Source organism: Mesocricetus auratus, unplaced genomic scaffold, assembly GCF_017639785.1.
Source record: "Mesocricetus auratus isolate SY011 unplaced genomic scaffold, BCM_Maur_2.0 Super-Scaffold_100031, whole genome shotgun sequence".
Classification (NCBI taxonomy): Eukaryota; Metazoa; Chordata; class Mammalia; order Rodentia; family Cricetidae; genus Mesocricetus; species Mesocricetus auratus.
The window spans coordinates 8,469,000-8,495,914 of NW_024429212.1; the positions used below are offsets into that span (position 1 = coordinate 8,469,000).

The 26,915-nt window shown below is 45.8% G+C and overlaps 1 long non-coding RNA gene across 1 annotated transcript; it reads right to left on the reverse strand.

Annotated features, from left to right (window-relative positions):
- Positions 1-14,115: 14,115 nt before the first annotated feature.
- On the reverse strand, positions 14,116-23,836 carry LOC110342267. Its single transcript, XR_002384295.2, has 3 exons — positions 23,313-23,836; positions 22,747-23,008; positions 14,116-15,667 (listed from the first exon to the last, which is right to left on the reverse strand). It is a non-coding gene; the product is annotated as an uncharacterized LOC110342267 (long non-coding RNA).
- Between the last annotated feature and the right edge of the window lie 3,079 nt (positions 23,837-26,915).

Here is a 26,915-nt window from a genome sequence, read left to right on the forward strand (position 1 = left end):
GCCCCAGGCAAGATGGGGGAAAGGAGACACAAGCCCACACTGCCCCTCACCGCTTACAGACCTGCCTGTGATAGAGTCACTGAAGCATTTTGCCGCCTTGGGTAACCACCTGCTCTCCCTGCCTGTAAAATCATCCCAGTGCAGATGAATTCAAATGCAAGTAGACAATCTAAGACCAGGGCAGAAAGTAACTCTAATGTATTCTACTGTACAAGTGTATGTCTCTCTGTCTCTGCAAAACACCACTGCCTTCAAATATTTGTTAAACTGTGCATACCGGTTGTGTGCATTCAATTCACCCCCCCCACCCCGGGATTATAGGTAAACGGTTAGAATAAAAGGATAAATACTTGCATGCCCCTCTGACTTTCCCTCCCTCCCTCCCTCCCTCCCTCCCTCCCTGCCTCTCTCTCTCTCCCTCCCTCCCTCTCTCTCTCTCTCTCTCTCTCTCTCTCTCTCTCTCTCTCTCTCTCTCTCTCTCTCTCTCTCTCTCTCTCTCTCTCTCTCTCAACACAATCCCATGCAGTCCAGTATGAACTCCTAGCCAAGAATGATCTCTGACCCCTAACCCTTTTCCCTCCCGGGTGAGAGGATTGCTCACATGCCGTACTCACCCTCAGCCTGCTTTCATTTGTTTGCTTGTTTTTTCCTTAACACATGTTCTATAGGAACAAATTTTGTTTCTTTTTTCCCCTTTCTAACTTCTTTCACAAGTTTTCTTATAGTTGCACACCTGTTTGAACATTTCCTGCTTAATCACCAGTACTGGATAATTTTATGTTAACTTGACACAGGCTAGCGTCATTTGAGAGACAGGCGCCACACTAGAGGAAATGCCTCCATAAGACTGGGCTGTAGGCAAGCCTGCAGGGCATTTTCTTAATTAGTGACTGAAGGGGGAGGGCCCAGCTCATTGTGGGTGGTGTCATCCATGGGCTGCTTTAAGAAAGCAGGCTGATCAAGCCATGAGGAACAAACCAGTAAGCAGCACCCCTCCATGACCTCTGCATCCGTTCCTGCCTCCAGGCTCCTGCTCTGTTTGAGTTCCTGTCCTGACTTCCTTCAATGAGAACTGTTGTTTGAAAATGTAAGCCAAAGATACCCTTTCCTCCCCAAGTTGCTTTTGTCATGGTGTTTCATCACCATAGTAACACAAAGACATCACCATGCTAAAAATCCATTTGAGAAAGGGTAGAAGCAAATGAATCAAGCTGTTGTTGTGTAGGACTGTCTCTTGGTGTTGCTGTGGATTCATGGGATGGAGCCGTTATATGTCCCAAATCTGTTCCTGACACACAGAAAACCAACTCAGTGCCACAGACAGAGGTTTCCTACCATTGTGTAGACATGGTGATGGCATAGCCAAGCCAACACATAGTTAAATAAAATATATTGTGTCTGCCTTCCCTAAAACACAGAAGACAATGGTCTGAAAGATTAGATTTGAGTTTGGAGTCCCAGACCCTGTAAGTTCGAACCTCGGGAGGAAGGGAGGCCCAGCTTACTACCCCCCTACACACCCATACCCACACTTTTCTGGAGCTGAAATTGGGCATACAGATAGATTCCTAGGAATATTTACCTGAGGCTTTCTAATGCCCTGCAGACTGCCCAGGAAGATGAACCCAAGCTTCCTCACATGCTTGGAAATGAGCTACTGATGGTTTTTCTGTACCTCTGTGGGTCTGGGTATCAGCAGAGGGGTAGGAAAGGATGTGTGGACTCCAGTGGAGAAGGACCCTTGTGCCTTTACAAAGAGCAATGTCAGAAGATGACAAGAAAAGGGTCCTCTAAAGCCTCAAGACCAGGCTGAACCTATTCCAGGGGCCTGAGTCCTTGATGCAATAAGAAGGAGGTCAGGAGCTGAGCACCAGCATTCATGGCTGTCTGATTCCCGACTAAACATGACGGTTGTCCCAGATCAAGTTCTCTCAGAACAGGTTGGTCTCCAGAGGTTGGGAGTGCTGAGGTTCACATCTGGGTTATAACTGCTAGGGGAGGTGGGGCTTAGGACCTCTGGGAAGAGTCCTCTATGGGACTCTGTGAACCTGGAAACATGGCCCTTGAGGGCTCAAGGTCTCTCTGAGAAGCTCCATGCTGTGTTTTCTGTCTCATCTGCTTAGGGTCATGCTCCCAACTGTGAAAAGGCAGGGGTTGGAATGACAGCATTTCCTGGTCCACAGCCTCCTTCACCATTTCATTTTAGTTAGTGTTGCCATAGTAACTTTCAACCCGTGTTTTTCTGATGCACCCATGATTACCAAGCACATAGCAATGAACAAAATACCAGGTTTCAAGATATGACCAACATAGAGCATCCTGCATGCTCAATCCCCAATCTCCTGTCAGAGTGGGCTTTCCACCACTTGGGAAAGAGAGATGAGAGAACATGCTGTTAGTGACCACAGGAGTGTGCAAATATTGATCACACACATCATTAGACCTATGAGCTTGCACTCCGCTTGCACTTGTCTTCTGAGGGGTTAGGTAAATTCCATTTTCTTTGTAGCTATTAACCTAAACTGCCAGCGTGCCAGAAAGTAAGGGAAAACAGACATGGCATTTGAAAACACCACCTTCGCTTTCTTCCTGCCTCAGCTTCTGTACCTGCAGGGTGTAGTCTAATGCAGTAACTTGGCAAAGAGGTGGAGCTTCCAGAACTCAGCTGGGGGTAGCAAACGAGCATGAGTCACAGGTTCCCCAATGGACCGATGCTAGATGGCAGTCTCACTACAACTGATACTGCACTAGAAGACAAGGTAAGTCAGGGCTGGGGACGGATGTGAGTGACTGCATACAACACGCGCTGTGCAAGCAGGAGGACTTGAGTGCAGACTCTCAGCATCACAATAGAAAGATGAATGTGTGATATGTGCCTGGAATCCCAGCACCAGGGGACACAGACAGGAGGTTCCCACAAGCTAGTCTAGTGGATAGAATGAGCTGCTACAGGCTCAGTGGGAGACCACTGCTCTAAAAATAAGGGGGGGGGGAGTCATTGAGGCCCACCCAATATCAGCCTCTGGCCTACATATGTGTCTGAATGGATGAGTGCACACGCGCGCGCACACACACACACACACACACACAGAGAGAGAGAGAGAGAGAGAGAGAGAGAGAGAGAGAGAGAGAGAGAGACTACAGTGAATCTTTACATACCTGGTACTAGAAACCTAGACAAGTACCTAGGGCAAATGAGGTCATGAGTTTCTGAGAAGTACCTATAAATACCGTGTGGCTAAACAACATAGTCCCTAACTACACTCTAAACAGGTAAGTGTAGTCCTCCTCACCCCTCACCAAGGAACTGTCTCTTTGAAATAGACAGAGACCGTTACAGAAAGCCACAACCAATCGAAATGCACAGCCGTGGAGCCCAGTCCCAGTGGATACATCTACAGCACAGCTCCTGTACCTCATGCTTGGGGAGCATTGTGGAGGATGGGGTTGAAAAGATTGTGGGAGCCAGAGGATCAGGGTGTTTGCTGTGAGACTGTATCTGCTAGGAATGTCAGAAGCTACAGCCATGAAGCCTCACCAGCATGGCTGCTTAAATACGACCTGAATGAGGACAATACCAATGCTAACACCAAAGACACACCAACATGAATGGGAGTAGAGCTCACTAGACCTCAACCTTACACGAAGAACTACAGGCAACTCAGGAATGCCGAGTGTGGGGCAAACCATTTCCCCCGGGATGAGCATACCAGCTGGTTGTCCAATACCAAGCACCGGTCCTGAAGACATGCATACAAGTAACACTCTATAGAACGACCAGGATGTATCTCTGTGTTTATAAATAGACACACACATGCACACAAGTAGCAGCTATTAAAGTAAAAAGAGGTCGTGAATTTGAAAAAAAGCGCAGGATGTGGGAGAGAGTTTGGAGAGAGAAAAGGGGAGGGGCCATGATGTGATGCTCATGACTGCAGCTATGCGAGGAACAATGCGGGGCTTTATTTTGTTTTTCTGTTTTGTTGTTTTTAAGTGGTCCATGTTTTCTGTGGTTACTTATGCGGTGGTTACTGATATGCAAGAAATAAATAGGAATGAGCCCTGATGGAGTTTCATGCAAAGAGGATGGTCTCTTCTCTGCTGCTGACGTCACTATGATGTCAGAGACTGAACGATTTTTATATGGATTTAAGCAAACGTGGTTCCTGAGGGAGGCAGCGTCATTGTTAATTCAAAGTTGAGGCAAGCAAGGAGAGGCCTGCGTGTGACTCATCCAGGTCAAACCCAGATGATGAATCTCAGAGCTACGCATTGGTTAATTGGTTTAGCGTGATAGCCTGGTGCGGGCTGTTCCTTCTGTGCCAACCTGACGGCTCCCTGTGTGCATGTGTGTCGCACCTGCTGTGCGGCCTGCATCCGAGAATGTAGCGAGGTGGTCGGGATAGATGACACAGAGACCGGTCGGTTGCTTTAAGAAAACTTTATCTTCCCAAGTCAGCTTAGGAGAGAGCTCTCAGAAGAAATCTCAGGAGAAGTCTCCCCAAGAAAAAGGGCTTCCCTTTTTAAGGACTTTTGCCATCCATTTACATACCATTCTTTCCACTTCTCACCCTCCTGGCTGGTGGTTTAATCTCCGGCCCCAGAATCGGGGAGACACCACAGGGGGCAGGAAGAGGCATCTAGCCATAGGAGGTGTGGAAGGCATGGTATTTCAGTGAGCTAGCCCTTATCTGAGCCCTATCAAGCTTTAAAGCACTGAATTGTTTTCAGTAAACATTACATAGATGCCTGCTCCCAGGCCGAAGGGGAAGTGGGTTTCTGCTCAAGGTCTGGTGTCCCCACAATTCACCCCTTTTTATTTTTAAATGAGGCACTCCTGTCTTAGGTCAAGTAGGGTCACCCTCCCTGGCCCGTCTTTGGGGGACCTTGAACCCCTGTTAGGTGGGAGTGGGTCTTCCCCACAAGTTGCCCGTCATTGAAGTAGCCCCACCCTTAAAATCATTTGTAATAAGGCTTTATGGCTATCGGGATTGCCATGGGCTAAGGCACTTTGAACTCAGCATGAAGCCAGAATGCCTACTGCCACTGTTACCATTCCTAGGACCCCCACTGACATAGCGCCTCTCTGTCACCTGCCCATCCCCCGATCTGGGCCTTAGCATTCTACCACCAGCCTTTCTTTGCTACAAGGGTGATTTATAGTTACAATTTGACGGTCAAAACAGTGATAAAGTTTACAATTATTTTAAGATCTACTTAGGAAAGCATTAGAGAGTGCGCTTGCACAGATACATTAGGTACAATCATTGATGTTACACATGTAGCATTATAAAAAATATGAACAAGAGGCTTGTTGCACTATTTACAGGGTACCAATTTGTTCCTGTGGTGATGTAGTCTGTTGATTTAATGTCAGTAGTATCAGCCGAACATGCAACCCGAGTCAAAGTCTTTTTGTCGCACCAGGACAAACCACATTTCTCCAGAAAAACACACTGTGATTCCAGAAACAGGAACTACCGAGTCTGATATTTCAAGTGACCATGTCCTGTTCAAATACTGAAAAAAGGCTTTTGCCATTCATCACAGTCCATACCAATGTCTAAATGTTAAATGGGTCCTTTTTCCCCCAAAGGGAAAAGCTGGCAAAATGAATTCTGTTGTTTTAAGGTGTATCAAAGGCTAGCTGCTAATCTTCCAGTTTTGTTGGCTTTGGGATGAAAACTCACGGGTCCAGGAGGTTGATGTAGCAAGCCTGATGAGAAACTGGAAATCTCGAACTGACTGTTTTATTTCTTTCTCGGGCTGTAGATTTGATGACATCAAGGGTCAGGAACACTGATTTAGGAGATCTCGAACTGGCTTGAGCAGGCTCCCACGGTCTCAGGTCCAGTTTTTTCTGCTCCATGCATCTCACCAGATGTTGTGACCACTACTGAAGCTTTATTCTTTTCCTGTAAGAAAACACAAACATGCCCTCGACCCCAAATTAGGGTCTTCTCTACTGTCTAGTGTATGGATGTTTCCATTTGACCTGAGTAATAGTTATTTAACTTTCATTATGTCAGAATCTGTCTGAAGCAGATTCCTCACTGGCATTTATATTTTATAAATATTTAAATGAGGAGTGGATTATTTAATGAATCATGTGGAGACTGGGGACATTACTCCCTTTTATTTTTAAATTTTGTTTGAACTGTTGAAGTTGGACCATAACAGTAGAAGGATTTGTCTACCCTCCTTAGTCAACTATCTAGGTGAATTGGGATCACTATTTAAAGTATTAGTAGATATCCTTTAAAAGGGACATAACCATTAAGTACCTTTGAGAATCATTTAAGGATTGTAAACTATACTATGTCCCAAATAATCCTTTTTTTTTCTAACCTGTAGCTCTCACTAGCTGACAAGGCCTCATTTGCATCTGAGCTGACAAGGCCTAATTTGCATCTACACAGACACCTTTGGGGGTGGGGGCCTGCCAAAGCGGCAGGACAGTTCCCTGAAAAAACCTCTCTTTCTCTCTCTCTCTCTGACTGGCTCTGAGGGCTTAACTTGAATTTTTTTGTTAAAATATTAACCGACTGACTGGATGTTTCTTTTGGCTATATCTAAATCGATTTAGGTAGTTTTTTAACTGTTTGAAGGGATTTAAGTATCCCTTTAATCATATCCAAGGCAATTAGAACAGTTGCTTTTGTCAACATTCACGCATTTACATTTCACACTTCATACATACTGACGTGGCCACGTCCATACACACAGACCATGCATACATATCTCTCCTTGCCTAGGTTATGATTAGTTTGTTGAACTGAAACTTCTTTAACAGAACAACTCCAGTCAATCTTTTAATTAAAACTAAAGGTTGAAAAAGTCCTGTATGTCCCTCGTCATTTCTTCATTAGAGAAGTTTTGAGCTACACTCAGGGGCTACAGCCATACCCACTCCTTGTAATTCTGTAGATGCAAAGTGGAAAGGCCAGGCTTTTGCCAAAAGTTTTTAGAGATGACTCACAAAATTCAATAACCTACCCTATATAAATGTAACCAAACATTTTTATTTTATATGCCTTTGCCTTTTTCTTTACTGAATGCTAATACCTCATTTATTAACTGTTACCAGTTTTTTAAATTTACCCATCTTTAATCTATCCTCCCATTGAGGATGATCCTCCAATCTACCCTCCAACTGAGGGCAACTTCTTGTCTTAGGTTCCCTTTTTTTTCCTGACCTTTGTTAGGTGAGGGCCTAGACATTTAATCTAATCCACCCTTCAACTGAGGGTGATCTCTTAGGTTCCCTTTTTTTCCTGACCTTTTTCAGGCAAGGGCCTAGAGATTTAATCCAATACCCCCTCCAACTGAGGGCAATCTCTCAGGGTCCCCTTACTTTCCTGACCAATCAGGCGAAGGCCTGGAGATTTCATCTGGTACCCCTAGCTTGGTACCCCCTTTTTAATACATACTTACTTATAGCCTTACTTGTTGGCCAGTTTTTTAAATCTCTCAGTTTTCCTTTACTTTCCTGACCTCAGTGGATCAGGTGAAAGACTGGAGATTTCTTATTTTACCCTCCTTTTTTTTTTTTTTTTTTTTTTTGACTGGGTTTCTCTCTATCCTTTTGGAGGCTGTCCTAGAACTTGCTCTATATACAAGGATGGCCTCCATCCTACCTACCTCTGTCTCTCGAGTGTTGGGATTAAAGGCATATGCCACCAACACCCGACTCTAAAGATCATAGCGAACATCCTTCCAATCTGGGACATTTAAGCCTCCCCCCAGTAATGAACCATGGACTCGCACGTTCAATCCATTTTAAAAAGCCTTCCAAGGTTTTAGACTTTACTGTAGTCCCATGTCCTTCAAGTAACTTTTTAACTTGATACTGTAATTCGAGCTTCCCAGAACTATTCCCCATGGTTTCTTTTCCTTTTTTTTTTTTTTTTTTTTTTCCCAATCTTTCCCTGGCCAGAAAAAGAGACGAACCGGCTCACTTACCTTGCTTTCATGATCTCGGTGGGATCCTCCAATTGTCGCACCTGCTGTGCGGCCTGCATCCGAGAATGTAGCGAGGTGGTCGGGATAGACGACACAGAGACCGGTCGGTTGCTTTAAGAAAACTTTATCTTCCCAAGTCAGCTTAGGAGAGAGCTCTCAGAAGAAATCTCAGGAGAAGTCTCCCCAAGAAAAAGGGCTTCCCTTTTTAAGGACTTTTGCCATCCATTTACATACCATTCTTTCCACTTCTCACCCTCCTGGCTGGTGGTTTAATCTCCGGCCCCAGAATCGGGGAGACACCACAGGGGGCAGGAAGAGGCATCTAGCCATAGGAGGTGTGGAAGGCATGGTATTTCAGTGAGCCAGCCCTATCTGAGCCCTATCAAGCTTTAAAGCACTGAATTGTTTTCAGTAAACAATACATAGATGCCTGCTCCCAGGCCAAAGGAGAAGTGGGTTTCTGCTCAAGGTCTGGTGTCCCCACACATGTGAGCTCACCACCACACAGGGTCAGTGTCTTTGAACTTGTGTGGTACGCTGAGTCACCAGGAAGAAAGTTTAAAACATGAGGCCTGCGATGCTTACTATTGTTTATAAAACTTAACTTGATCTCAAAGCAGCCATTCCTTGAATTGGGTGGCCTAGTACCGTGGCTCAGGATGCATAAAACAGGAAGAGGCAAGCTGAGCTCCACCTGTCTGATAAACACCCCAACCAGACGCCTCACAGTCTTCCACTAGCTTTGCTTTCTCTTCTAGGATGGACAGCACCTTCAGACTGAGTGCCATGAGAAACCCTCCATCCCTTAGGTGGCTTTTGTTTGTTATTTTGTTGCAGCAGGGAAAAGCAACTAACACAGGGTCCATCCTAGATGCTCTGATTCATGGGTGCCTTGTAGAAATCTACTGCCGGTGTTTCTAATTGATTCTGGGACCTGGTTCCCTGCTAGATGGCTCTCCACACCTCTGATAGTCCTAGAATAATGTGCTGCAGATCCCTGACTCCCCAAGGTGGGTATACTGCTGAGGCCCCTAGATCAGGCTTGCCAGGGGCTCCACCAGAGTTTGTGAGACATAGCTACAGTTCTCACAGTTCCCAAGCTGCACTGACATTGCTCTTCACAGACCAGGATCTAAGGTAAACTTACAAGGATAAATTCATGCAAAACTCACCACGCCAAGTACAGCGCACGCCAGTCTTACAGTTTAATAATACATATGTTTAGTGTTGTCATCTTACAACCCAGTGAGTTCCTAGCACAGACCCTGCCCCCGATTCGCCACCCCCTACCCCGCACCCCAGTTATAGGATGCCATGAAGTGTTTCCAGAGGCATCTGGCAGGCATTCTGGCAGGCCATGAGCCCGTGTTAGCCAAGGGACTGAATTTGGTGGCTTGACTGAGAAATACCTCCCATTGACTTATGTATTTGAACACTTGACCCTTAGGCCGGGAGTGCATGTGGCTAATAGCCTGGCGACCTTTACACTATCTGTGTGGTTAGGTCACTTCTAATCCTCCCCCAGACCCATATTGTAGGCTAGTTTTTCTCAGTCAATCTATAGCACCCATCTTTATGGAAGATGTCACATGTAGTCAAGCAGAACACTAGGACCTACTAATTCTAAGTGACCATTTTCTTCCCTTTATCAACTGTTCTTCTCCAGAGAACAAGAATTCAGCAGATGAGCCTATATTTCCGTGTTTATGTGTCTCCTCGCCCTGGGGTTGGGCACAAACCTGACAGCTCTATGGGTCAGGACACGAAGGAGCCTGCCTGAATTGGATGGTTTCATAAACAGACATGGGAGAGCAAAGACAACACAGCTGTCTGTGAGACTGTTGGTGAGAGACGAGAGACCAGAGAACCAGTTCCCTGGGCTTCCAGACTACAAGAAACAAACACCATATTTGTTTTCCAACTAGGAGAGTCTGCATGGCAATCAGGGGGCCATCGTGAGTAGCTACACTGCTGTATCAAACCTACTATTCCTCTGCCATTTGGAGACAACTGCTTCAAGGTACCGAGGTACAAGATGAGATGGGGGATCCACACAAGTCATCGAGCATTGCTGCACTTCTCTGGCGACGTAACTAACTCCCTATTGGGCAGCGAGCACTGAGTGGAGCACTTTGCCAGTGAGCTGTGTATTCCTTGAGCCCACACAGGCTTTGGCAAAGCACTTCAGGCAGTGAGGGAACCATGACTCCCTTCTGGGTTAAAACTATTTTTCCTGATCACTTTCCCAAAGAGCAAATGGCCTTTCAACTCAGGAAAAGCTGCCGTGTTGGGGAACCCAGATTGGTGTGTTGCGTGGGTGGGCATTCTGCTGTGTTTAGAAACAGATGACCATCAGTAGAACCCATGCAAAGCCTCCATTCTCTCTCTCAAGACCACTTTGTTCTTGAGCCCACTGAGCAAGGACAAAGGACGGCAGGAAGGTGGTTTCCACACACCCAGGAAACAGGCCTTCCTGCCTAGCTGATCCATGAAGGCCTCCCTTCTGACTTGGCTGTTTTCTCTTGGTCCTCATGGAAAACACAGATCCTCAGACTCTGGTCATGTAGAGAATCGCTTTTCTGGGAACTACTCAAATTTAGATGTTTTTATTTCTCAATAGATGGGATCTAGCCTGGACACTGGAGAGAGAGTTGATTGGCTCAAATTTAAAATATGCCTAGAACAGCAGTTGTAATTAGACCATTTGATGACTTCTTATCCTTTTTTGTCATTTATCAACATCAAGGTGTGAAGAGGCCAGGACTGAATCAGGATACAATAGAAAATTCTGTCCATAGCCGGGCGTTGGTGGCGCATGCCTTTAATCCCAGCACTCGGGAGGCAGAGGCAGGCGGATCTCTGTGAGTTCGAGGCCAGCCTGGTCTACAGAGTGAGTTCCAGGACAGCCTCCAAAACAATACAGAGAAACCCTGTCTCGAAAAACCAAAAAAAAAAAAAAAAAAAAAGAAAGAAAATTCTGTCCATGTCTTCCTCGTGTCCCGGATAGGGGTATATGTTTCTCTGGGTGCCCCAGAATAGGACAGCCCACTTTTCTTCCTTGGCTGAATAGGAAATTGACCCTTAGGTCTATAAGAAAATTTCATTCATGGGGTTTGAAATTTGATAACTTAGGTGAATTTTCAATTCTTAAAATCATTGTTCTTATCACATAGTGTCTGCTTCCCATGCTTTTGCCTGGGTCATAGGTGAGATCTGCCTGCAGGTCTCTCAAGAATTGGCAGGTAAGCATGTAAACACATTGCATAGATAGATGCACATGCCTATGTATGCTGACAGGCCGAAGGGGAGCATGTGCTGACTGCTTAGCGCACAGAGCCCCACAATAGAGAAAACAGAGCCCCAATCTAGAAATCTGAGCTTGTCTTTTCTATTTTTCATTCGGCTATGTGAGACAGAAGTAAAAAGTGTTGGCCACTGTCTGTCCACAGAGGATGATTCTCACTCTTCAGTTCTCAGGGCACAGTTTGTAAGCTCTCGCTGTACTTGAATAGAGAAGGATTTCCCACACTCTCCCTTGCGCGTGACCCAGGGCTCTTCTACAAAGCAGAGACTGGCCTTATGTCCTACTTGTTTTGTTCTCAGAAGACTTGTGGTGTGGTGGCGGGAGGGCCAAGTAATTAGAGAGGTTTGTATGGTTTGGGGCAGCTAAACATGTCATGCAGTGGGGCTCACTCCAAAGTTAACAATTATCGTAACACAATATTTACCTCATGGGGAAGCAGCCATGCTGTCTGCCTCTTCCTTCAGCGAAATCTCCTGTGGAGCAGACTTCAAAACAGTGGAGACAAATGCTGGCTTTGTAGAGAGCACTGCTGGATCCTGGAAGTGCTGAGACTCAAGGTATCCCGTGGAAGTCTTTGGATCTGGGGTGGTCAGATATGTGTGCCTGATTGACAGCTCTATAACATTACACACGGTGCTTCCTGTTGATTCCGGCATTGTGGTGGAGTCCTTGTCATTTTCTTCAGCTAACAAGAAGTGAGGCACCGGGAGGTGGCTGTATTGATTATTTTTATTGATCGTATTATTCAAGCAGTTATCAAACTTAGGCTTAACTGCTCGCTCTCTAGACCCTGCTGTGACACAGGGCCAACAGTGGATTGTAATAGAGTTTGCTGCAAATAACGTGACTGACAGAGATCAGCCATGTGCGTCTTAATGTAGACTTGGAGCAGGGCTTCCCAGGAAGCTCAGGAAGTTTTCTCCTATCCTTGGGTCTAATTCAGGATGGAGGAAGCCAACCACCTGATTGTATTTCCTTTTTTCTGTGTCTCATTTGGATAGAGCAAGTAGAGTTACAGGCCTTGGTGATGATGGATCTTCTGTGACTCTACAAGCTGTTGGCTTCCTCATTGTCCCCAGAATAAAAGGCTACCTCTCCAGGGTGGAAACAGCTATGGTGGATGCAAGACAACATGTAGTACAGACTTCTAGAAGAACTTGTGACCAGGGTGAGAAGATTTATGGAAAAAAGGTAATTAGAGAATAAAGCAATTCAGTGGATGCTTGGGCACTTAGATGGCTATAAATATGACAGGTTTATGAGGAGTCTGAAGAGTACTGAACAGAAGACTAGCTCAACTAAAGGGAGGAAGAAACTGAACTGCATGTTAAATATCTTTATTCTATTTCTGTGTTCATGCACAGCTTTGCCAAAAGCCCCTTAGAATAAAATGCAATATAATATAATATAATACTATACTATACTATACTATACTATACTATACTATACTATACTATACTATACTATACTATACAAACTGCCAAGCAAGTAGATACACATGCATATGTTCACACATGGTCTCTCCCTGCCCCCTTGCTACCCTTTTAGTGGGAGGAGTCAGTCTGTTCCCTCCCTTGAAGAGCAGTAAGTAGTGCAGAGTCCAGGTACAAAATACACCACCTCCAGGAGGACCTCCTCAGAGAACTGCTCTGTGGGAACTGCCCACACACACACACTCACACTAATAACCGTTTCTCCCAGCCCTGCCATCAAGCCAGCCCTGGAAAACTGGTGCCAGCTCCCCTCAGGCTTGCATTGTAGTTAAGTTGGGTATCTAAAAAACCTAATATGCTCCTTTTGATGGTAAAATCTTGAGGTGAAGAGGGCAAAGAAAGACACTGTGAGCACGTCTGAAAAGCGGGGTGTGCTAAGCAAAATCACAGCATGGTAGATGCCAGCGTCTGAAGACTTGAGAGGGACAGGAGCTTGCTAGGACTGAATAAGTGCCCTGCTCTAGAGAGCTTCTGGAAGGTTCTTCCTGATCATGACCGTGCCTAAGGGTCACCTAGAGAAGGACCTAGAAGTAATATGCATAGAAGCCCTGAGAATAGTGTGTGTGTGTGTGTGTGTGTGAGAGAGAGAGAGAGAGAGAGAGAGAGAATGAGTGAGTGAGAGACAGAGACAGAGAGAGAGAGAGAGAGAGAGAGAGAGAGAGAGAGAGAGAGAGAGAGAGAGAGAGAGAGAGGGAGGGAGATTTGTGAGATGTCAGATGTCTATATCTCATTGAGGTAAGCATCTCAGTGAGGCATTTGGATAAAATTAAGGACTAGGACAAAGGACAAAGGCTTGCAGAGCAGGTAGTAGGTACAGCTAAGGAGTCATTTACACATGGGGGAACCACAGATATGTTCCAGGTGCTCACAGCCTTCCTGAGAGGCAGGAAGTGACCAACTAGGGGCAAAATGAGCAAATGCAGGTAAATCTCTGGGACCTTTCTGGGTCTTCTCAAAGGCCTTACTTCACCAGCACCCTGATTGCTCCGGCTGGGACTCCAGCTCTCTTCCTCCCTTGAGAACAAAGATTTCTTTCTGCGTTTCGTGGTGTCCTTCCCATTCTCTCCCCAGCTGCCTCTTCCCTCTCCGATCCACTCTCACGGGTAGGGATGACCAGGGCCGCATTCCTGCTGTACGTGGTGGTGAAACATCTGTAAAACCCATCTGAGCTTCCTGCAAAGGTGACACCCTAAGTCCAGCTGATCTGGTCCACGGAGCTGCAGTCTGGGTGTTTGTATCAGGCTTTTAGGTCACAGATTCCGACTCGGGCCACAGCCCCGCTGTTTGGGTGTCTGTGTTGTACTTTGAAGCACCAGTCACACACCACATTTTTATTAAAGACATTTATTTTAGATAATAAGGGGGATGAGGTATTCTGAGCAATCACAGCTTTGTAAGCGCTATAAATACGTATTTAAAAAAATCTAATAGGCCATAGCCAGAACTTGGATTTGTGGAAAATTTGCCATTAACACAACAGGATTACTAATTCACAACAAAGCCTCTCAGACAGACAGCCTATGGCCATGGGCAACTTACAAAGATAGGGGGGATTTTAGAACTATTATTACTGTTATAAATAATTGATTATCATTTATTATGAAACAATCACCTTTAAGCTATTACCACAGCTAACAAGTGATTGCTTGGAGATTATTGCTTAATCACCACTAAACAACCACGTGCATATGGCCTATGATAGTCATTGTTCATTATTGTTTTTTACAAGCACAGATGGCTTGGTACAATCAGTCAGGAAGACTGACGGGAAGTAATCTTTTTTAATGTAATCACCACATAAATATGTCAAATGTTTTTCTGTTTGTTTTGCTAACAGCATAACACGATTTTAATGAAGATGCTGACGATGGTGGGTTTTTTTCTATCTTATTAGACAAAAGGAAAATATGTACTCAAGCTTATTTATAAAACTTTATAAGAGCATTTATAACACAGAAGTATTCATCCCATTGGTACGTCTAACCTTGATTTAATCTCACATAAAAATTGTTACGACACAAGGGCAGTTCATGGTATACTCATGCAGACAGTCCATGTCAGAACAACATGCTGGTGAGTTATGGATGTGTCTGGCTTTGGAGAGGCTGGTGTAAAACCAAGAGGGTAGTGGTGGTGAGAGCCAGTGTAGAGATAATCCAGTCCACATACCTTTTGTTAGTGCAGTTAGTTACCTGTGTGAAGATACAAGACTCTGGATCATGTTTATTATTAGAGTTTTCATACTAAGAAATAGGGATTTGTAGGCAGAAGCCTGCACTCAGTGTCTCCCTTTCCCATACTCTGAAGACCCAAGAGTCTGAGCATTGTGTAGATGTATGTGAAAACAAGGAAGGCGCCATTGCTGGTCTCAGGAGAATCAGGTTTCGTGGGATAGCCAGCCTGACCGCAGGAAACCTGGAAGTGGGCCCTGGGGACTTCCTCTACATGCAGAATGGCCCTGCACACAAGTGGTCTGTAGATGTCCTGCAGGTCAGGGGAGGATTCATTTGGTTGGATCCGAGCAGCTGGCCGGAAGTCTGAACCTTGTGTCTGGTCAAGGTGCTATTGCCTTTGGCCACAGATGGCTGCAAGATGGTGGCCCATATGGTCACTTCCGATTGTACCGCCATCAGTGCAGCCATCTCCCTGTAGGAGGCTCGGATCACAGGCAAGCTGCTCCTAACTTGGGAGGCAGGGCGTGAACAGATGTTGAGAGTCTCCTTGGGGAGGCTCAGCATCGATTGCAGGAGAAGAGTAGCTCCAGGGACCCCATAGCTCCAGCTCTGCACCCAGCTGCTGTTGGATCCAAAGCCTGATTTCCTGTGAGCGGTGTTTGTCCCTGGAAGACTCTGTAGACGCTGCTTCCGGAGTGGCCATGCTCACATCATCGGAAGAGTCTCCCTTTCCTCTGAAAAGAAAGTATATGCAACATCTCTAAGAAATGAGAGGACTTAGCTGATGGGTCCTGGCAGCCAAATCTTTGGGAAATCACTACCTTTACCAAAATACTTCCAATTTTCTGGCACTAGCTAGCTTGAGCCAGCCAGACACGTTCCTAAGAGGCAGGAACAAGACCAATCGCACCAAAAGTCGTATGTCTCATGTAAATAAAGGCTCAGTTCCTAGAGCAAGTGGGGGTTGGTTTTATGCTGGGTAGATTCCTCTGCCCAAGGCACCCTTAGGTGCCCCATAGTGCTAGAGGAGACTTAGACAGTGCCCACCTCTCTCTGCTCTTGCTCTGATAGCACCGTGAGAGTAACTTCCCCCAAAGAGCTCATTTGAAGTTACCACAGTCCTAACCAGGCCTCCACAGTGGTTCTGGTCACTTAAAATAGGATGCACATTGAAGCCATCCTAGGGTCTAATGGGACCCACATCCGTGTCACATCACATCTGTGTACACAGATGATCTCGTTGCATCTTGCATTGAGCATAATATTCATGCAGAAGTTTCCATCGCATACAAACACCTTTAAGCCTATACCTGACTACTGGAGAGTCCTGCAGAATGACAAATGTTCTCTTTATGACTGAAGAAGTAGGAGAGAACCAACAAGGAAAGATAGAGAAAGGGACCTGCTGATGGCCACCAAGCCTGTAGATTGCTCTACTAAGAACGGTCTGTTACGGGGCTAGAAAGATGGCTCCATGGTTAAGAGCATCTGATACTCTTCCAGACAACCCCAGTTCAATCCCTAGCACCCATATGGCTGCTCACCATGGTCTGTAAACTCCAGTCCCAGGGAATCTGATGCCCTCTTCTGGCACGCTCAAGCAGGAAGCATACACACGGTGCACAGAGACACATGCAGACAAAACACCCATACGCACTGATAAATAAATTATAAAATGAATTGTTTCTTCAGTTGAGCCGTTTCCTGGCATCCCGGAAGGAAGTGCTGAGTTGCGCTCAGGAGAAGACACCACTTCGGCATTATTTATTTCGGATTCCCCAGACTTCCTTGTGGGGGGAGCACACCACACTGCTTGCGCTCCAGTGTTGACGCTGCACAGCACAGCCCACTCAGCTGGTCGGCATGAGCTCGTGTCAGCGTGTCTCCCTTAGACCTCGCAGCTTCCTGAGAGCCCACTGCCAACCCGCAGCAAGCGGGCTGCTTTCCCTTTGCAGCTGTGCCCTCGACACCTGCTTCCAGGGCCGAAGAAGACGATTGCTTTCCCAGGTATGAAGTAAGTGACTCCAGGGGTAGGGGACAAACGGGTCCCAAAGAACCCCAATAAGAGAATATGTCTACTCCTGGTGACAGAAGCCATCACTGTTACCAGTATTCACGACAGGAATTCATCAATAGCCCAGGTGAGTTGAAACAAGGAAGGATGTCTCCAAACATCCAGGATGTTAGCTGTCCTAGAGATGCTGACTTAACAGCTCTCCAACACCCCTCTCCTCAGCTCTTATCTCTCTCTACCCCTTCCTTCCCCATCATTTCAGGATCAACTTTCTAAGCACATAATTGAATGCAGAGTTTTAGAAAAGTTTTTGGAGGACCTGATGATAGTTAAGGTTGATTTTAAAGGTGTGATTGGTTTGATCACATGTTTGAAGAAGTTTGACTTAACCATCACCATTTTATCAAAGACAAACAACACTTAAACCTATGGTGCTAATCAATGTCCAGGCCATAGCATGTGAGGCCATTTAATCTAAATAAAGGAAAATAAAATACAACTTAAAAATTGTACTTTGGCCACAGGTGCCAGAGCTCATGTTCTCAGAGGCCACCTTAGCTTCCTGCAGCTGTGTGAGGCAGCACCGGCAGGGTTGGTTCCCATCAACGCAGATGCACATTGGACGACTCACAACAGTCCTATTCCTAAGTCTCTTAGACCCAAAGGGTCTTGATGGCTTTAAGAATTTTATCATTTTAAGTGACAAATGAGAGAGGCTACCATTTAGAGAAGGATGGAGACCTCCTTTGCTTTAGGATGTACATCAGGGCTCAGGTTCTACAGCCCAGAACAGATTGGGCCACCACTAGCCTGGTTATCATTCTTAATTATTTCAAAGGGAAGATGATTAATATTCCTGGTCGTTCCTTGGTGCCAGGCACCATGCTAGTTTCACAAACTGTCCCTGTTGAATTGCACAACAACGGCATAGATTGTGTGTCACTGGACCTGAGGATTACTGGGGGAACAGAGCCACAGCGGGGCAACCTTCCCCTAGTGTACAGCTTTAGCTGATAGATCTCGGAGATTATTACGTCCTGAAAGCGGAGGGCCATTCCTGCCTTGCCTTCTTCCCTCGTTCCCAGGCACAGCACCTGGCTGAGTGGCTGTAGCAAGTCCTTGCTGGATGAGCGCAAAAACCAAGCTTCAAATACAGCCCCATCTGCCCCTCCCAAAGCGTGTGCATGTTCCCCGTGGTGCTCTGCCCTCAATTTTTCTGAATAATTGCTGTATAAACCTGCCTAAGCAGAGGTGACGCGCCAGATCCCATCCAGCAGTCAGCAGGTGCCTGAACGCCCTCTGTCCCACTCCGCCATCTCAGGAGACAGCAGCCGTGGACAGCAGAGGAGTGACGATGGAGGGCTTCATGCTATTTGCACAGTCTGTCATGTCTGGGTTTGATCTAGCAACTCATTGACTGACCCTGAGTAACTGTCAGCCAGAGATAGCCCACTGTGTATTTAGTATGAAGCCGGTCACATTCTTTGAAAATCCACACACTATCATTGCCTAGACTGAAGTTCCCTTGGTTTGTACAAAGGATAAGTGTTCGGTATTAGTATTTCTTACTTACATAACTACAATAGGACTTTGCTCTTTCTCCAACATAACCGGGAGTCAACCTGTTGGGGGTGAAAACCCCCAGGACAGCCTGAAGAGTCATAGCTACTAGCAAGGGCATTCACCTCTACTGTAAGCTCTGTTTCATACCCCAAATGCAGACACGCAAATGAAATTTCTGCTCACACCAGAGCTCTGTCACTCACTCAGGATTCAGGATGTACTTTTCCAGGGAGAGGAATAAATGACAGGCAGACTTGAAAGATAGACAGAACCTAAGGGTGCTTTGAATGCTAATTGAAAATGGACCAAATCAGAGAAGTTTGTATGATACACAGCAGTATTGAGATCCTTTCATGGTACTTTGGTGGTGTGTGTGTGAGTGTGCTTTCTATTTACTTTGTCAGGCATGACCTTGCACGAGGAAGATTTCAGTTCAAATCTCATAAGATAATTCTGTTGTCACCTGTTTTTACCTGTTGGACTCAGCTGATATCTGTCCCTGGCAATGGTGACTCTATAGACACTGTCTGCAGATGAGCATTAAAATCACCAGAATCAACCTTCCCAGTGGAATGCAGAATACGGAGAACAGGCTGTCCTCTAGCCTACAGCAGACTATCTCAAGCTTTTTTGTTGGTTAACTTAACATCGTCTTGGCCTAGGAAGGGTGAACCAATGGTTAATAGTGAGAAAGCCTTTTTTGGTGTCTTGTGAAAAGAGCTGTAACAGGATCTTCATAAGTGGCAGCAACACTCTAGTGCCTGCTGGAATTCTACCCTGACAATTATTGTCTGCCACAGACCCTCTGACCACTTTATTTGCAATTTTTCTGTGAGTTCCCAGTCTTTAACTATCCATAATGGTACCTCGGGTCTCTGCCTCCAAGGAAAAGGCCAACTGTCACCCACAGTCTAAATAAGGTTGGCCAAGCAGTCACCTGCTGGTGACCTTGGCTTTGGGGGCTTTCCTGTCATTCAGAAAGAAAATAATGCAGCGTGTAATGAAATCATTATTGACTGCCATGTCTTGTGGGGGCACCAAGGTGAGGGGGCTGTTGCCAGAAAACACGAGAGAGTGGAGGCCCTGTGTACAAGCGGCACTGTCCTCAGGGATGGGTCTCTCAGGCCCAGGGTCAGAATGCCAGAGGTGGGTCTCGGTATGCTTCAATTAGATAGAAATGTGCATCGAATAAAACACACTTAGGGAACTAGAAGTGGCTCGCTGATTGAGAGCACTGGCTGCTCTTGCAGAAGGCTTGGGTTTGGTTCCCAGCACCCACATGGTGCTTCACAACCCTCCATAACTCTGTCCCAAGAGATCTGATGCCTCTTCTGGCCTCCATGGGCACTGTTCACGCATGGTGGACAGACACACGTGCGGGCTAAATACCCATACACATAAAATAAACCTGTGATGAGGAAGGCATGACGGCTGGGACTGTGCTCAGTGGGTAGCAGAGGGGACAGTGGTACAACAACCTAGCCACACCCTGGTGGATCAGACAACAGAGAACTTGAAATGGATGAAAGGTCAGGCTCTAAACTCAAAGGGTCATCTGTTGAGACATGATACTGAAATTGCATAGCGATTCGAATTTTCTAGGCCAATCCCATCTCCCTGAGCATCTCTTGCGAGTGTTTCCAGGACCTTCAGACCCAAAGACAGACTGGGAAAGGTGAGCCGGTGCATCCAAGACTGGCTTCCTGCAGTCTTCTGGGCGGTGGGAGGGATGCAGACGTCTGTTTCCGTCTGCTGATCAAGCCAAGCAAGAGCCAGGTGTGGTTCTCCAAGCCTTTGTGCCGTGTATTGCATTATGAGACTAGCTCGGGGTTAAATGCATTGAAATTACTATAAATGCCCATTTTCCATGCAAGAAAAAATTACATCATTTGGAAGAATTCAGTAAAAGCAAGCTTATTAAACCCCGCTTCTCCAAGTTGGTGCAGACAACACCACTGCAAGCGGCAGAGAGAGTGTTCTAGGAATAACCAAATCGCTGCAGTTGATACATTCTTGTTCTAACTTATGAAGTAGGAACAGGAAATAATAGACAACCTATCCTTTGTCATCTCCGAAATCCCCAGCCAGGTCCAGTCAGTTCAGCTGGTAGCAGAAACCCCCTGGTGAATACACATGGGGGTGTTGGAGAGCCAAACAAAATGTCTAGGTGTGGATGAGTGGATGAGCCAATTGTATAATTGTCTGCACAAATCTCATTTGCATAATTAACGTGCAATGTAGCACACTCACAGAGGGCAGTGTACAGGCTCCTGCACAGATAACGGGAAAGCAGAAGACAAAGGGCTGACAAGTTGACCCCTGCTGTGGGAGCCACCAGACTTAAAGGAGGTCACCTGCTTCCTCCACCAGGGTGTTGGTCAACTCAGTAGTCAACATTTCTCTAACTCTCTTTACCTCTCCCTGTGTTTTTAATGGACACTCCCCCCTCCCTTCACCCCTCCCTCCTCCTCTCCTTTCCTTCCTTCTTCCCTCCTTATCTACCTCCCTCCCTCCTTTCTTTCTTTCCTTCCTTTCCTCTTCCTCCTCCCTCCACCCCTCCCTCCTCCTCTTTCATCCTTTCTTCCCCTCTTCAACGCTTAGCTTAGCGTTTACGGTCTGGCGAGCATGTTGGCTGTGCTGCAGTCTGACGGAGGGCAGTGTATGAGTGAGGTGTGGTCTTTATGCAGGAGAGTGGGGACCGTCTGCAGGGCAGTTCTAAGCTCAGGAGTGGCGCCTAGGCCTGGCCACAGCCACAGCTCTTCCTTCCCCTTTGCTGGGCACCTCGGGCTCCTCTTCTGCGGACACTGCCCCTTCACAGTGGCTCATTTATCGGGTTTGCCAGCCTTTCTCTGACTGTTCTGATGCTTCAAACAGAAACTCCACTATCTCTTAGCCCTTTCAGAGGGAATGGCTCTCTCTCTCTCTCTCTCTCTCTCTCTCTCTCTCTCTCTCTGTGTGTGTGTGTGTGTGTGTGTGTGTGTGCGCGCGCGTGTGTGTGTTTTATTTGATCTTCTAAAGCATTCTGTTGTGTGCAGATCTTGGTGGCAGGATATTAGAAAATTCTCTGGCAACAGAACAAATTGTCTTTCCAACAGAGGTAAATTAACTGTACAGAGGCTGAGATGGAAATAGCCTGAGGATTTCTCATCAGGACGAGCTTCCTACATCACTGGGCACCATCACATGCATCCAGGCATGGCGAGTCAGGAGACAGAAGTTCTTCCAACTCTAGAAATTTTGAGGGAAAGGTTTCTCCTTGGGGGCACAGTGGCCCTTGAAGGACTCTCACTGATCTCTGTGGAAAGTTAGGCAGAACCTAAGAAAACACCCTATATGCTACAGTATTCTACAAGACCTTACTTTTATAAATTAAATGTATTCTTAGCTAACACACGAAAACATAATGATTGTATAATATTATAGAGCATAGTGTAATATTTAAATACATAAGCATCATATATGGTTTAACTTGGGTCAAATACGCTTATGTGGACTTTCCCCCTCTCTAAATGGTAATAATAATCTCAGAAGCCACGGAACACAGAAACATATCCAGAATAGATTCTGCCAAACTAGAATAGCGCCCATCACTATGGAACAATATCTGTAAACCCAGAACAGAGTCTACCGACCTAGAATAGTGTCCATCCATCAATCCAGAACAGAGTCTACCAACCTAGAATAGTGTCCATCCATCAATCCAGAACAGAGTCTACCGACCTAGAATAGTGTCCATCCATCAATCCAGAACAGAGTCTACCGACCTAGAATAGTGTCCATCCATCAATCCAGAACAGAGTCTACCAACCTAGAATAGTGTCCATCCATCAATCCAGAACAGAGTCTGCCAATCCGGAATGGCATCCACCAATCCAGAGCAGATGTGTACAAGGAATAACTCACACCCATGCACACACAGCCTTACTAAGATTGATAGCAACAAATGTGCACAGCTGTATCTGTGACATCTAGCTATGCAAGGACAGCTGCTGCCCCTGGCACATGTGCGTTTCCCATATTTTTTTTGAGAATCTATTGCAAAAGATGATCCAAGAGCCGGGCGTTGGTGGCGCACGCCTTTAATCCCAGCACTCGGGAGGCAGAGGCAGGTAGATCTCTGTGAGTTCGAGGCCAGCCTGGTCTACAGAGTGAGTTCCAGGACAGCCTCCAAAGCCACAGAGAAACGCTGTCTCAAAAAACCAAAAAAAAAAAAAATGATCCAAGATGAATACTTACAAATCACCCCTGGTGATATTCACCAGCATTGCGGATTCCAGCCATTTCAGAGAGCATGGTGTTTCATGTCTTAATGTCCTTCTCTTCTCTCCTCTTCCTCATCTTTCTCTTCCCTGTCCCTTTCTCATGGTGACATTATATATTGTCCTTGCAGTCTGTGAGAAAATCGGGTGACAGAGTTCCAGGTAGGGAGGACAACACCAATGCCAGAGTGGACGCCTGGGTCCCTGAGGCTGACACAGCTTATCTGCACCATGTAACCCTGGTGGGCAACACAAAATGACAGGAAGGCTCATAAACACAGACTCGGGCTTTCAAGGCTAAAACAGACCATTTCAGTATAATAATGATAGCACGACCATTGTCAAAAATTGGATCATATGAGTTATAAAGAAGAAAAATAATCATCAGTAATCTCTCAGCAACAGCTACAACTAACTTTTTGGTATTTCTTTCAGGATTCTTTTCATGTTTGCATGACTGTACACATAATAAAGAAAAAATCCATATCACGCATGACAGTTTTTCAATACCAATAAAGCTTAGTAAATGTTCAAGCATCTTACCATTTTTAACAGGTGCACAGCAGTCCTTGTGTGTATCTCCAGGGGTCACTAACACCCCCTTTAGTGGTCAGTTTGGTTTTCTTTAAAAACTTCATGGTACAGTTGCACTCTCAGAAGCAGAGGGTTGGGATGGGGGTGAGGAAAAATTTTGGTTAGACATGAGAAAGAAATGACAAGAATACAAGCGTGTAGTTGTGACTAATAACAACATAGTGATTCATAAACATTTCCAGAGTTTTTAAAAATGTTTTTAGCACACAGCATTAATCGTTCTTAACACACCACACACACACACACACACACACACACACACACACACTGACATGTGGGGGGGTCAGAGGTCCTACTGTGTGATACTGTTCATTTTATCTCAAGGAACTTCTCACACACTATTTTATTCAGCTGGTATGATTTGTTTGAAACACAATTGTCTAAGATCTACACAAACAACATTTTGAGATGGAGGTTAAATGAAGCGGGAAAGAGACCTTTTTAAAAATTAATTTATAGTTTTAAAGTGTTAGAAAATAATTTTAAGGTTTATCTTGAGTTTCGTGATTTTTTAAAGAGATAGACAGATATAGATAGATAGATAGACAGACAGACAGACAGACAGACAGACAGATAGATAGATAGACAGATAGATAGACAGAAGGTTTGTTGATTTAATTTCTAGAGTTGTAGGTGAAGTCAAGAAGCCAATGAAAACAAAAAGATTTATTGCAGAGAATTCACAGATGAAGTAAATCCCCCAGGTGGACACACCCTTGGCCAGATGTGGTGCTAGGGACTAGGGCACAGCTGGGAAGGGACAGTCACTCCTGGGACACCCACCCCGGGAGTGTGGCAGAGTCGATGGCTGCTGTGACCACCACACTTTGCGCTCCAGATCAGCATGTCCTCAGAGAGTTTAGTGACAATCTGAGACCCGTGCTGCCTCTTCATGATTCTGTGAGTAGGATTGCCCTGGGAGACACTGTCATGCAAGTCTCACCTAAAGCAGTGAGTACCCTGACCTGCAGGGCACAACGGGGGGGGGATTGAGCCATGGGAACCTGGAATGATGGGACAAGAAACAGAAGGTGACAGCAAGACAACATGGCTGATCAAGCTGCAGTTAATGAGAGTTTTGTGCAGGTTTAAATAGAGGTAGGGGGATGCAGGACAAAGAGGAAGGGGTCCTTGCCTGGTAATCGGGCTGAGGAGTGTTCTTGGTCAGTGCCAAGGAGTGTGTTTTTGGTCACATACTGAGGGATGTTGATAGTCACAGACCACCACCAAGGCTGAGCAGCAGGAATGAAGATAAGAGGTTTTAGTAGGTAGGTGCTAATTAACTGTGGATTGCTATCAGCTATTCCTGTGAGGTCAGGTTTTATTCACTAGGAAGCTGGGGAGGGGATGGATTATTCTTTAAAAAAATATTTACAAGAGGTTCGAAATAACAATAATCACTCTCAACAAAGCAGAAAAGCTGGCTAAGTTCAGCCTTTATATAGGGACGCCAGGTATAGAGGGGAGTTTCTTTCCCACCTGGCCTCACAGCCATTTACTCCCAAATAAACACTTATATTAATTGCAAACTGTTTGGCTGGTGGCTCAGGCTTCTTATTGGCTGGCTCTCTCTTAATGATTAACCCATTTCTATTACTCTGTGTATCTCCACATGGTCTTGACTTACTGACGATGTCTGAATCTCCACATAGTCTTGACTTACTGACGATGTCTGAGCCTCTTGCTTCCTCTGAAGCTACACAGCGTCTCCCTCGAGACTCACTCGCGCTCGTGTTCCTCTTCCCATACGTCTCCTAGTAGGCACCCCCAACTATACTTCCTGCCTCGCTACATCCTGCCTTTCCATTGGCCAAAGCAGCTTTATTAATCAACCAATAAGAGAAACATATATTCAGAAGGATATCCACCATCATCTCTACTTTTCTGTCTAAATAAAAAGGAAGGTTTTAACTTTAACATAGTAAAATTCTATATACCAAGACAGTTATCAAGCAAGAATTATAATTACCGCATTTAGCGCATTAACATTTGGCAAATTTTAAAGAAAATATTCTGTCATCTATCCTATCTTTGTGGGGAGCATCTTATAGTGGAATTCAACTTTAAACAGCTGCTCTGCTCTCTCATTAGAACTCTGATCCCAGCATGCCAGTGGGTGGGAAGGCTTACTTTGCTCTCTCACATGTTTACTGCGGGGTCTAAGTTCCCTTCTTCCATCTATCCTCGAGATTCTGTCTTAGTTTCCACCTGGCTGCCCTCCCAGCCTCATCATCCCTCCCGTTACCCCTCCATATAGAAGACACGCGGAAGCTTTTCATTGGATCTTCTGCATGTCATGTCCGCGGTAAGAGAAAAAGGTATGTCTGCTGTCGACAGGTTGTCAGGGCAATGCTAGACTCAAGGAGGCTTTTCCTCCTCTCAGAACCCTTTGTGACATCCCTTACCGTTGCCTTTCAGCATCCATCTGCCTCGCTCAGCCCCAGACGACTGAGAGCTTCGTAGGCCAATGGTGTTTTCCTGGGCTCTGCAGCACTGTGGCCTGAGAGATAATTAACACGGCTCTGGAAGTTCTGCTACAGCCATCCCTTCCTTCCCTTCCCAGGCAGTCTGCAGACATTTGCAGAAGGAAAAAGTAGTGGAGCTATGCTATAGTGTGGGCGTGACTAACCATACAATGGCAGGGTTCAGAAGTTCGGGGACACTCTTTGTTATAACGACATGTTTCATGCTCATCTAACTCACCGTCCTCCCACTCAGGCAGCTCAGAGCCTTGGCGATGTGGAATAATGATCCTTGTTGGTGTCTAGTGGTACTCACTGTGTCTGAGGCATAGTCACATTTGAAAGGTTATTGCTAAGGAAACTGGATGTGCTGGTTAGTGTCGCTTGGGGAGAGGGAACCTCACTTGAAGAATTGCCTCTATGGGGTTGGCCTGTTGTCATGTCTGTGAGGAATTTTTTTGGTTGATGTTTAATGTGGGAGGGCCAAGCCTACTGAGGCACCATCGCAAAGCAGATAACTCCAGATTATATAAAAAATGACCAGAGAACCAGATTCTCTCAGTTTCTACTTTAGTCTGTCAGTGATTCCTGGTCCACTCTATTCTCTACCTCACGACAGCTTCCTTTGCCACATTCCCCCATCTCCATGATGCCATGCCTTGCCTCAGGCCCTCAGTAGTAGTCAGAGACCAGTCAGACACCTCTGACATTGTAAGTCAAAATAAAAACAAACCTGTCTCCTGTTGAATCATTTCTCTCAAGTGTTCAGACACACTGATAGGAGTTAATTCACAGAAATAGAGTTATCTAAATATACTCCATCATTGACAAGCAAATGCTGAGTCTTTGCCAGGGGACCCTATCAGCTAACGTAGCTAGCTCACTATAAGGTGTAGAACCGTTGTGTGATGAGCAGTTGGAGTGTTGCTGTCCACAGCAAGTCCTGTGGAGAGAGAGAGGTACAGGCTTGTGCTGGGAACCATAGTCTGCCATCACGGGAATAATCTACTGTCAAGAAGATGGGGGAGAGTCCAGTGTGGTGACACAGGCAAGGTGTGTGTGTGTGTGTGTGTGTGTGTGTGTGTGTGTG